The sequence below is a fragment of the Zosterops lateralis genome, assembly GCF_965231275.1.
Source record: "Zosterops lateralis genome assembly, chromosome: 29".
In the NCBI taxonomy this organism is placed as follows: Eukaryota; Metazoa; Chordata; class Aves; order Passeriformes; family Zosteropidae; genus Zosterops; species Zosterops lateralis.
The window spans coordinates 487591-499567 of record NC_139789.1 but is presented as its reverse complement, the minus strand read 5'-3'; the positions used below and the strand labels follow the sequence as shown (position 1 = coordinate 499567).

The 11977-nt window shown below is 46.6% G+C and overlaps 1 protein-coding gene across 4 annotated transcripts in view; it reads left to right on the top strand.

Annotated features, from left to right (window-relative positions):
- Nucleotides 1–100: 100 nt before the first annotated feature.
- MARCHF2 (membrane associated ring-CH-type finger 2) overlaps nucleotides 101–11977 on the top strand; it is a 34576-nt gene continuing 22699 nt past the window's right edge. For 2 of the 4 annotated variants that reach the window (XM_083880215.1, XM_083880218.1), the window contains exon 1: nucleotides 101–231. The gene's annotated coding sequence lies outside the window, so the exon portion shown is untranslated. Of the gene's footprint in view, nucleotides 232–280; nucleotides 512–3422; nucleotides 3442–11977 lie in introns of those variants that run through there. The other 2 variants (XM_083880216.1, XM_083880217.1) reach the window with 2 other exon arrangements.

Sequence of the window (11977 nt, the reverse complement as noted above, 5' to 3'; positions counted from 1 at the left end):
GATAGGGCGGGGTTGGTCGCAGGACCGCTATTGGCAGCCGGCTGTTGCCAGCGGGGTCACATTGCGACGACGTAGGGTTGCCCGTAGTCCATTGGGCGCTAGGGAGCTGCGTCAGCGCTACACGGGCGGAGATTGGCGAGCGGGTGCAGGGGGGCGGGGCCTAGCGGCCGCCGCAGCCGGCGCTGGGGCGGCGCGCGCCGCGCTGAGGGGCCGCGGGCGCCGGGAGCGCAGGTACCGGACGGGGGGAGGGCGGTCGGGCTGGCCCCACGCCCCGCTCCACGCCCACTGGCCCGGGCAGCGCTCCGGCCCGGGGCTGCGGCGGCGGGAGCGGCGTCCCAGCCAGGCCGGACCGGAGACCAGGGCGCCCTGACAGCCCTCCCCGTGTCCCCGGTGTGCGGCGCCGCTCGTGCTCAGGAGCCGGAGCCGCGCTGCAGGTCTCGGGGCCTCTCCCGCGGAGCGGCTGCCGTCGGTCCCGCTGCCCGCACGGGCCCCGTGCGAGACCCTGCCGCTGGTACGGGCTGCGCTGTGTTCACCGTGCGGGGCCCCCGCGCCTAAGCCGCGGCCCTTCCCGGCTGGGCCGGGCTGCGCGGGCCTGGGCTGGGCTGGGCTGGGCTGGCACCGTCTCCCGGCAGCGCCGGGGTTGTCGCGTGCAAACATTACCAGGGACAGAAGTGCCGGAGGTTTGAGAAGCGGGCGTTTTTTCATTAGATTCTTCTTCCCGGGGTTATTAGAAAAAGTTTCCTTTGCCAGTGGGCTCTCCTACCTGTTTTTTTCACGTGTTTGGGAGCGTTCTGGTTACTGTTTTGCCTCCTGAGCACACGGACACACTGCCTTGCATGCAGAGATTTCCCAAGAGAATGAGCTCAGTGTCACAGCACAGCTGAAGAGCTTGCTGCAGTCCTGTGTTGTAGCAGCTGCTGTTATCCTCCGTGGTGTAAGCTTAGAGTTTGTGATGGACTTTTCATAAACTGGCAATCTTTAACTTTCTGTCTCATTTAAACTCTGATTTCTCGAGCCAGCTGTCTGTGACAGGCCAGAACTGCTGGTTTGTGGGATTTATCCAAGGGACAAGCTTGTGGCTCATGTACAGGAGGGTGATTGTGATGTGGGAAGTGTTTTTGTTGCAGCCTCAAACACTTGCTCTTGTTAGATGTTCTAGATCTGGTGATAAGACCGAGATTACAAGCCAAAACACTGTGCAGTGGCCTTGGAGGCTTCTGAAGTGTGCAGTTGCTTGCATGTAGTGCCCTCAGAAATGGTGCCACCAAGGCATGGGGTGATACATCTGCACTGCATGGTGCTGCTGGATGAAGGAGAGTTCAGGCTGTTGTCCTCTTGGAGGGAGCTGTGCAGAGCTCGAATTTTGCAGGCAGGCAGGTGGGGTGTTGCTCATGTTGGGGATAATAATGGTGAACTGGAAGTGCCAGGGTTATGCAAAGCAGCTCTGGCTTTTTATCCTGCTTGTTTGTATTCAGTATTCTGTCCCTGCCCTGATGTGTGTGATGAAGATCCATCAGTGGGGATGTGATTCTCATCCCACCCTGTGCCCTTTATTTACTTATCCCTAAGGGACTGTTTCTGTCCTTCTCTTAACCATCTCTATTACCAGCCCCTAATTTTCTTTGGTACTCTCATTCTCTTGCTCCGCTTTCCTTCCAACAAGGGTTTATCTCTGTGTCTTTCCCTTCTGATGCAGTTTCTAGCATTCTTGACTTTTTTTCCAGGTTCTTGTTGAGAATGCTTGTCATGTCACTGTGGTCAGCCAGCTGTATTGGCTGTGGCCGGTCCCCTTTATCATCTGCTCCTGGGGACATAAAACCCTGCTTCGCTGCCACTCACATGTGCACAGTATAATCCTTTGAACAGCTGGACGTTAGTCTTGGCTATCCAGGACTAAAGTGTTTGAATCATTTTCTGCGTCTACAAAGGATTATGCAGGGGAGGGTTTGGAGGCCGGAAGTGCCCTAGTTTTTCAGGTGCGTTTGAATTTGTGATTGTGTGTCACCCCTCAGAAACAGAGGCTCGAAGGGAAGGGAGCTGGGACTCTAAAATCCCTTTGTCACGTGCACCATGACAGTGAATTTAATAATTCCAGTTGAGGACAGAATGTCTAACTACCCTCAAGCACGCACTGGGGAGCGTTGCAGGCAGCCTGCATTGGTAAAGAAGTCTAAACTTTGCCAAGAGCAGACCAAGTGGCACAGGGGACAGTCAAGTGTGAGCCTAGTGTGTAGTTCATGGACACACTATCTCAGCCATAAGGCTGGGGGTGTCTGTGTGTGGTTAGCTGATCAGCACCACTGCCTAAGTGGAAACAGAAAATGGCATTGGAACTAATGTTCCTTGTTTTGGATGTGTTGCTCTTTTTTGCTGTGGATTGCACAGAGGCTGCAGGGTGAGGTCACCCTGTGCTGGACACTGAGGGGACCATGCAAGTGAGCAGAACTACAGTGTACGGACTGTGGGCAGTTTCTGACAGTTCTTGCCTTCGTGGATATTGGGAGAGGGCCTTTCCTCTTTTAGGTGCTTGATGCTGGCCCGCATCAAGCAAGTGTAGGACATGATGTTTCCCTGGGAGGAAATAAGCACTGTTTTCTTGAAACAGCATGACCAAAGTCAAATCAAAATGCAGCAACAGCAAGCTGAGGCTGGGTATGGACTCTGAGACTCTGTGAATCTGAAGGATTGTTGCAAATCTTCAGGATATGACTTTGTAGTAGTTCTGCAGGTAGAGGCACAAAACAAAACGGGCATTTGGGAACTTTTTTCACTATTGTTTAAAATATCTTGGTTTTTTACACTAAGAACATAGAAACTTTTTTTTAGAAAATGAAGGGAGAAATCCAGCATTGTGAACTAGAAACTATGAGTTTTTTTCCACGTGACTTTGACTCAGCTTTGGATATTTGGAGATGTCAAAGTTTCCGTTTCCAAACTGGTTTTTTTTTCCCCTCCAGACTGAAGTTTGAGCTGGTATCTCTTCTCTCTCCCAGTCTAATTTACTCTGGTTAATTTATGCTTCTGCCTACTCTTAGCTTCAGCTTTTCCCACAATAGAGAAATGGTCTCAGTTACTGACTCTTGTCCCCTTGGGAACACTCTGGGCACATCTCAGTAAGTGACACCTGGGCACACAAGCCATGAGGAAAACTAAGCCCTGGAACTCTTTTCTGTGAAGGAAATGAGCACAGCACCAAACCGGGGCAGGCAAGTGGTCTCCATGAAGTCTGTGTACATTAGCTTTCTCTGGTGATAAAATGATGCATTAATCTGTGCTGAGGTTTTTCAAGTGTGGCTTATCAAATTTGTGTCTTATCAGCACAGTTCATGTCATGCATGTAAACAGCAGGATCTCCACCTTTCCCGTTCTGGTCTTGTTCTCTGCCATCTTCAGCTGTAGCAGGTGTTCCCTGGAACCTGTGTCTTTGTGCCATCTTTGCTTGTAAGTAGACCAGGTCAGCTGTAGCTCATTGCAGCAGCAGTGCAGCTCAGCTGAGAGAGGGGGTTTCCCCGCTGCATCTGGTTTGGGTGAGCTCTTGGCTGCCTGTCTTGCTGGGTGAAAGCAGGGAAGTCACTACTGGGTGTCTTAGGATCTTGTGTACCTTTCCTGGGGATGGAATGTGCCTCTCTCACTTTGAGAACTTTAGTCCTCTTTCAGCTGAAAGCTTCTTGGGGTTAGATTTGAGAGAGGTAGGAGGGGAAAGGTAAACTTCAATTCTGGACTGTTTTCAATTTATTTCCTCCCAGTTCTTCTTGTACTTCCCTGCAGACAAATCAGACAAGGCCTGTGTCCAGAAGAACTAGACATGCAGCCTAAGGAAAACATTGCAAACTGAACTGAGAGAGTTTTGCAGCACAGATACCAATTGTGAAGTTTCACTTGGGGATTGAGGAGGGAATCTGTAGCAGCGGGGTGTGGGCAGAAGGGAGATACTGGTGCAGTTGGCTGGGATCAGTGAATCCTCTCTGGCTGACCATGGGGATGCTTTCAGTTGGTGTCTGCTCTGGAGCTCTCCAGAGTCGGGTGGTGACTCACAGGCTGTCTTTGGTGGTGCCTTTGCTGGAAAGCTCTTTGAAAACTGAATGTTCTGAGGAGATTTGTGATACAGCTAGGCTGAAAAATATAAATGGTCAAGTTAAATTCCAGATCAAATGTCTTCTGTGAGCTGAGTGTGCTGCCTAGTTTCATGCAGCGGTTGCTCACTGGCTGTGCTGGTCTGAGCAGCTGGGGCAAGCAGGGCTGCTGCATGCTGTGCTGGTGGTTTGTTCCAGTCTAGTTAATCTCCAGGTAGAGCGTTGTTATTTGTATAGCAGTGTAAATGATGCTTTTTAAACCAAGAAGGAAAACACTGGGGAAGATGCAAGTTCTTTTTGCCCTGGGCTTCCCAATCAGAAATAATGTGTTGCATCCTCCTGAGTCCCTTCAAGGGACTGACCAGTTCTGTGGTGTGTGGGTATTGCAGTCTTGATCTGGTACGTATGTTACTGCTACACTAAAATTCTGTTTCCTGAGGTATTATACACAGCTGGAAAATCCATTTGTTCTGAACAAACTGCAACTGCCTGGCAAGTGTTTGTGCAGGACTGGGGAGCACTTGAGCTTTGACCTTGTTGCAGAAGCTGCCTCTGTTTAAAGAGGAGCTCGCTGAAGCAATAGAACTGGGAAGCAGAAGTGTCTGCTGCTGGTGTTTTGTAAAGCATGTGGGTGCAGAGAGGTGTGAGAGGTCACAGGGTTCTGGTCCCTTCAGCAGGGCAGGGCTATGCTTGTGTCTGGTGGGCTGGCTTTTGACTCCAGTGGAAGGTAGCACCCTGCAAGAATTGTTTTGTAGGCATGATAATACATTTCTTTTTCACCCTGCTTCATGGTTTCAGTTTCAAATCTTTCTAATGCATCTTTCTTTCCCTGGAAAGAGTGATAAAATGCAGAGGGAGGTGGGTGCAGAGACTGTGTAGGGAGTTGTGCTGTTCACCTCTAAAAGCTGATGTCTTTTGAATCTTCAGAGGAGTCACAGGTGTTCCTCATGCCCCAGCTGGATTTTGGTTGTTGCCGTATGAAACTTGTTATTAAAATGACTGAATTTTGATTCGAGATACCCTCTGTGAAGAATTATCTTCTAATGTTGCAATTCATTTTTTCAGATGTTGGTAATTAAAGTGCAGTAAACTTTCCTTTCATATGGCCTGGTGGCAGATAGCAAGTCTCAAAAGATCTGAGATAACTTTGTTCATTTTGGCATTCCAGCTGCAGACAGACTAGTCATTCCCAAGCACAGCAAGAAAAAAATAATCCTTTAGGCTTCTTTTTATACTGATTTTTTTCTCAACATCAAGGCTTGAACCTTTTTCTTCTTTTTGAATATTGAATAACTTTATTAGGCAAAGAAGAAAACTTGTTTGAAAAACAGTGGGTGAACAACATGATGGGTACCCTGAAATCCAGGGAGCCCTGCTGTGTCGCAGTTCTGCTGTGTCCACATGAGACCCATGCCTTTGGCCTTGTTTAAAAGTTGGGGTTCTCAGCTGCTGGGAGCTTTGCCAAGCCCCACAGGAGCTGTGCCACAGGAGCTTCATCTTTGCCAGCTGATAATTTTCCATTGCTTCAAGACATGGAGATGAGGTGAAACTACAGCAGGTGATGATCCAATATGCTGAAGTGTTGAAGAGGAGGGATATATGTGGATGTTGGCTTTGGAAAACAGCAATTATTGATCACCAAGGCTTGCTGCAGTATTTTTCTACCAATGGGGAGTAGAAGTCAGATCCTTGGAAAAAATGGAAGTGGAAGACTATCTCTTCATCTGTGTCTGCAAACCCATTTGCCATAATCTTAAATAATCAAGACTTCAGAGACCTTCTAAGATATGTCTAAATCATTTCTTGGTATAGAGAAGTTATGATTGTTTGTCCCCAGCAGCAGCCAGTGAGTGAAGCCTTGAGTTACCATTGACTGCTGCTGAGCTGTGCTTTTGGAATATTAGAGAGGCAGCCCAGCCAAGCCCAGCTGTGGTCATGTACAAATGCGACAAACACAGGAGTCCAGAAAGGCTGTGTCCTCCAAGCTTCTGACCTCCTCCTGGGTATTACAGAGTTAAACTTGGAGCATGTGTTTTTAAACACAGCCTCAGGGATGAGGCAGGTGAGCCTCTGGAATCAGCCCAAAGCTTTTGCTGTTAAAGGTGTAAGAGGAGTTTCCTGGTGTGAGGCCTTATCAGAAGGTTCACAAACTCCCAGAATGTTGTGCCTTGATTATTTTTTCCCTTGCTTTTTGGGGTTTGTTTTGAGTCCGGGGTCAGGGCTGTCCCCTGGCTCTATTTCACACATTGCTCTGCTGTCATCCTCTGAAGAGCAAGTTATGGCTGAAATTTTTACAGTATGTCCTTTAGTTGCAACAGCCAACCACATATTGCAGGCGGGGCAGCTCCTGGAGAGTGAAATGTTTTCCCATGTGTTATTTACCAAATTTTAAAGTGTTTTAGAAGCTGTTGTATGGCACCAGATCTTATGTTGAATATTGAGGTATATGCCATAAAATGCTGTGTCACTTTTCTCACTGGATAGGGCTCCTTGCACCCTTACTTTAGGGCTGTTGTGTTCAAATGACTTCTGAGCGTAAGACTAATGAGATTTCTTCCCAGGCCCTGAGCAATGGGAAGAGTTGCTGATGGGTCAGTTGTGGGCAGATCCTGTGCTGGCTTTTTGGGTACTTTTAAGGTGTAGCAGACATAGCAGACCTGCATGGTAACTTTGGGGAGTCAGTATAAAATAATGTATTTTTAATAAAAAACAAAATAATACTGTGATTTTCAACCCTCAGCAGAAAGTACGTTTAACAAAGTTACCTGCACAGTTTGGGACTGGTTCTTGGGGTATGTGGTGGTTTTTTTTTTTTTGTTTTGTTTTGTTTTGGGTGGTGTTTTGGGTTTTTTTGGGTTTTTTTTTGGTTTTTTTTGTTTGGTTTTGTTTGGTTTTGTTTGGTTTTGTTTGGTTTTTGGTTTTGGTTTTTGGTTTTTTTGGATGTGCTTTGTTTTTGTTGTTGTTGGTTTTGTTTTTGTTTTTGTTTTTTTCTTTAGATTAATCCACTTACACAACCTTTTAACAGTAGTAGGAAGCACTTCAGGCCACTCATCCTGTTGCATCTATGTGTATCTCTGGTGGCAGTGTCTTAGATGTGTGATCACTTGGGTGTGAGGGTCTAGAGGCTAGATACTGGAGAGGAGGTACTCTGCCAGTAACCCAAAGCATGGGGGCTACAGGTACACTAGTGAGGCTGGTGCCTCAGTAGGCAGAACTGGTGCTGGAGGATGTGCTGCACACCTGGGATTGAACCTGGGCCATGGGAAGATGTGCATTAGCTGTATGAGATAGGGTGTGTGGGAGTAAGTGTGCAGTAAGCAATACTTCGTACAGTCTCTCTCAAGATGGAGAAAGATGTTCAGATGATTGTAGGGTCTAGGATTTGGAAAATCCCATTTTAGTGGTGAAACAGAAAGCACTAGTGTTTGGAAATGCCCTTTAGCAACTGAAAGCCTTCAGTTCACTGGTGACATTTGCAGGATCATATGATTAGAAAACTCAGTGTCTGTGTGCCCTAAGTGGCTAAAAGGGCTTTGGAAAGCAGGCTGGGAAGCCTCGCACCTGGGCTCAAATGTCAGCTCATGTGAGTAGGGGTCAGAGTGGGTTATCTGCTAAAAAATAAAGAAGTCATTGTGTACAGATGGATGGGTTATGTTGGCTACACAACTTGGTTATCTCTGGTGATACCATGGGTGAGGTGCCAGGTCTTGGATACAGTGATCAGGGAAATGGGTTGCTCAGTGAGAGGACCAGACTCAACCGCTGGCAGCCTCATATGTTGGGTTTTTTCTTGGTGGAGATGTCCCAGGGAAGCCAGTCTATTCAGGAGCTGGTGTGTACAGGCTGCACCCAAAGCAGATGGAGCTGGTTTTGCTCTGGATCCTATCAAAGCCACAAGATTGCTCCAAGGCTTTAGACTGGTTGGGCTATTCATTAGTGGACATGCCACAAACAGCATGGCAGAGCCACAACATGCACCTGACAGTCTCCAATACTACCATCATTTGGCTGAAGTCTTTTCTGTTGTCTTTCTTATCTTGACTGTGCTTCTCCCTTTGTGGCTTTGCTCCAGGTGTTCATCTGGCCTGCTGTGGTTTCCCTGTCTGGGAGAAATAACTGTTTTGTCCTTCTTCGAAGTCCACAAATACGGAGAGCAAAGCTGGGGGACCCTTTAGCTCCTTGACTCCTGCTTAGTTCTGGTAGGCACATCTCCTGCATGGAGAGCACTGGTCCAACCTGATCTCGGCAGTTTTTTGAGGGAGTTTTGCCTGCCTTATTGTCCTTTGGATAATATAAACTGGATTGCATATCTCATTGCAGTGTGTGAGGACTGATGAGGGGGAGTATCCTGCAGGCATGTTTCGCTTGAGCCATGGAGTGGGATCCTGCACCAGCACCTCGGTCTCTGCCTTGGAGCAGTGACAGAGCACAAGCTGCTCTTTGAGGAACTGGCTCATTTTGCTGCACATGTTTTAGTTTTGGAATTCTAGTGCAGAATTTGCTCTTCTGAGACAGCTTTCCACAAACAGGATTTGGATTTTTTCAGTTTGAGTAATTATCTTCAAACTCAGCCCTTTGTGTTCTGGATCTGCTCAGAAGCTGAGGATGCAAAATGTTGCTGAGAAGAGACTTCTCATTTATTTGCTTATGTCTAACTATGGCAGCAGAGAGGATGTTGATAATAAACATAGTGTCTCTGAGACTTTTTAAAAAAATGTAGATAAGAAACGTATCCCCAAGGAATGGGCTCAGAAAACACAGGTACTTAGAAAAAAAGCAGTGCGTGGTTCAAACCAGCCATTTGGGTCTTGTTTCTCACCCTGAGATTTTGATGTTTCTGCTGTAAACGGAGCTGGGGAAGGGGCTGGAGCACAAATCTGATCATGAGTGGCTGAGGGAGCTGGGTGTTCAGAAAAGGAGGTTCAGGGAGGACCTTGTTGCTCACTAAAACTCCCTGAAAGGAGACTTCAGCCAGATGGTGTTCAGTCACTTCTCCCAGGTAACGAGTGACAGGAAGAGAGGAAACAACCTCAAGTTGTACTGGGGAGGTTTAGGCTGAAAAAATTCCGTCATGAAATGGGTGATCAGGCACTGGCACGGGCTGCCCAGGGCAGTGGTGGAGTCACCATCCCTGCAGGGATTTAAAAGCTGTGTGGATGTGGCACTTGGGGACACATGGGTTAGTGGTGGGCTAGGCAGTACTGGAGGAACAGTTGGACTAGATGATTTCAAAGGCTGTTTCCAACTTGAACGATTCTGTGAACACTCAGTTTGGGTTGGATGAATTGTTGACAATTGTGAGAGAAGGCTGTGTGTTGATGAGCTGATCCTTCAGGGGTCAGGAAAGGGACTGTCTTGGCTGTACACCATGATTCATGTTCCCCTGGATATGGAACTGGGACCCGGGTGCACTGCAGATGTTGTCTTTGGATTTCACTTACTTCTTTACTAACCATGAAAATTTTGCTGCTTTTCATATTTGCTGAATTGCATGAGTCAGATATTAAAGCAGTGACTTCAGGTTCCACCCTGGGCTGGACCCTGACAAGGAAATGTCAAATAACTCCTGACAGAAACCTGCACGTTTCCTGAAGAAACGGCAGGGTGGCCATTCCCTTCCAGCCCAAGCAGAGCCCTAGGGCAAGGCCATGGGGCTCCCTGTGTCTGTTAGATGTGGAGCACAAAGGGCCTCAATATAAATACTCCCACAGTATGACAGTCAGTGAGGCCAGTTTTATTCCAGTACGCAGAATGGACTTTTTCCTCTGGAATTTAAAATAAACAGCGTTTTGGCCAAACAGATGGAACTGACCTTTTTTTATTAAAAGCATATATCTTCTCATGCTTGTTTTAGTAAGACATTGTTAATTTTAAAGAACTCCTTAACTTGCAGAACAGCTGACTTAATTCCAAAAGCATTTGTCATCTTACTTTTTGCTCCTTGAAGTTGTAGAGTTTGTAGCCCTTTTTTTTTTGAGAAGGAGAAATAAGAAAACTAGCTCTGTGTGTTCTTTACACGGGAGAGAGAGGCTGAGTCTATGAAGTTAATTTTTAAGTTGATGAGAAGATTCACATTCTTTTTGAAGAGGATTGACCTGCCCACAAGCTTTTTCCTGCTCAGATGCAAAGAAAGGATTACAAATAGTTATCAAGAGCAGCTTTAAAAAAGAGATTAGAAAGTCTTATATTAGAAATTAGGAACTATTCTGTAAAGTGAAGGGATGATACCAAAGTTGGCATTTGATTCTGAGACACCAGTGAAGGCTCTCTCCCTCTTGAATATATGCACATAAAGGAAGCTGTCTTGACAGCTTGTTGTGTGAGTTACTTCATTTCCAAGACATGAAAAAGCACTTGTGCTTACCCAAATCAGTGTTTTCGGGCCTTCAAGGATCATGTTCTTGTACCGGCTTTTTGGGTTTTTTCCTCTGTAGTGTGCCCAAGCCTCCAACCAGGAACAAGCCCTTATTTTCTTTAGTTATTTTAGTTAGATTTTGGCTTAGTTGAACCTGACAGAACTGCAGTTTCATGGGAATGTTTGACTCCTGTTGTGCTCAGAGATCTCAAAACAAAAAAGCCTTTCCATGGGATGGTGAAGGTTTGTTTGTCTGTTCCTACCTCCAGGAGGCAAAGATTGCAGATTTCCCCCATTCCCCCAAAATTTAACAAACCCGATTGTTTTCATGTATCTTATTTGTGGTTGTGGTTATTTTCCTTTTATTCTTCCCCTTTTTTCCTTTTCATTGCTTTCATTTCAACTTCTTTTATGGATTTATTTCATCTTGAAATCCAGCCCACCAGGATGAGGCAGCATTCCAGCTCTGATCCCAACAGTGCTGGCGCACAGGGATTACTGTGCATGCCTTACATAAGGCAGTCCTGTTTAGACACAGGGATTTTGGTTTTACCAGCAGTACAGTGTTGTTGTATTGTGTTCAGTGTGACTCACTGTAACCTCAGCTCTTTATTTTTCTGCACAGCTGCCTCTTAGGGACCAGGTTAAAGGTGATTGGCAAAACCAGCATTTTTCTAAATCTGCAGAGCATACTTGATTTGGGGGGCTTAGATAACCCCTGCCAGGGAGGAACGTAGCTGTTTCTGGCAGCTTGGATTAGCTGCTGCCTTACCTGAAAGGCAGAGAGCTCTCCTGTCCACACGTGGCTCATCAGAGCCAGCTCCTGGTTTGTCGTGTTGGGCTTTTCATCTTCTCTCCATTTCTTGCATTTGCTGTTTGTTCAATATCTTCTCTTTGCTGGGTAAATGTTGAAAATGTGCTGGTGTGTTTTGCTGTTTGCAAATGGCTCTTGTAAAAGTCATGATTGGTCTGAACAGTTGAAAGGGGAAGGAGGCAGGCTGGCCTGCTGCCCTTCCCAGGGAGGATTTTTGGTGCTTTTGGGAGGTTCATATCCACACATTCACTGTTGGGATGTACCACAGTGGATATAGAAATGGGAGCGTGTGCATTTCTTTAATGAAATAAAGAAAAAAAAAGATCAAAGGTTGGATGGGGGAGCCTTTTGGGCTTGGACAGTCTTTCAAGTGCTCAGAAAGCTCCTGAAGGCAGCTGAGAAAGGTCTCCTGAACCCAACCACATAAATTGGTTTAGGTGCCCTGTTCAGGTGAAACTTTGTTTTATTTATGGAGAGTATGAATATAAGTTTTCAGGATGGCTCTAGCCAGAACAGCACAGGTTCATTTGGCTTCTGGTTGCCTTCCCCATCTCTATGTCAACACATTCAGTTTGAAAGGCTTCATCAGGTTAAAGGGTGGTTACCAGGAGTTCTCTTTGAGAAAGGCAAATTTGCAATTCTGATGGTAAGTTATGTAAGTAAAACTCTTGAAGTCTTAATTTTATGGTAAGGCAGCCTCACAAAGCCTATTAAAGGGGACCGAAGACTCACAAA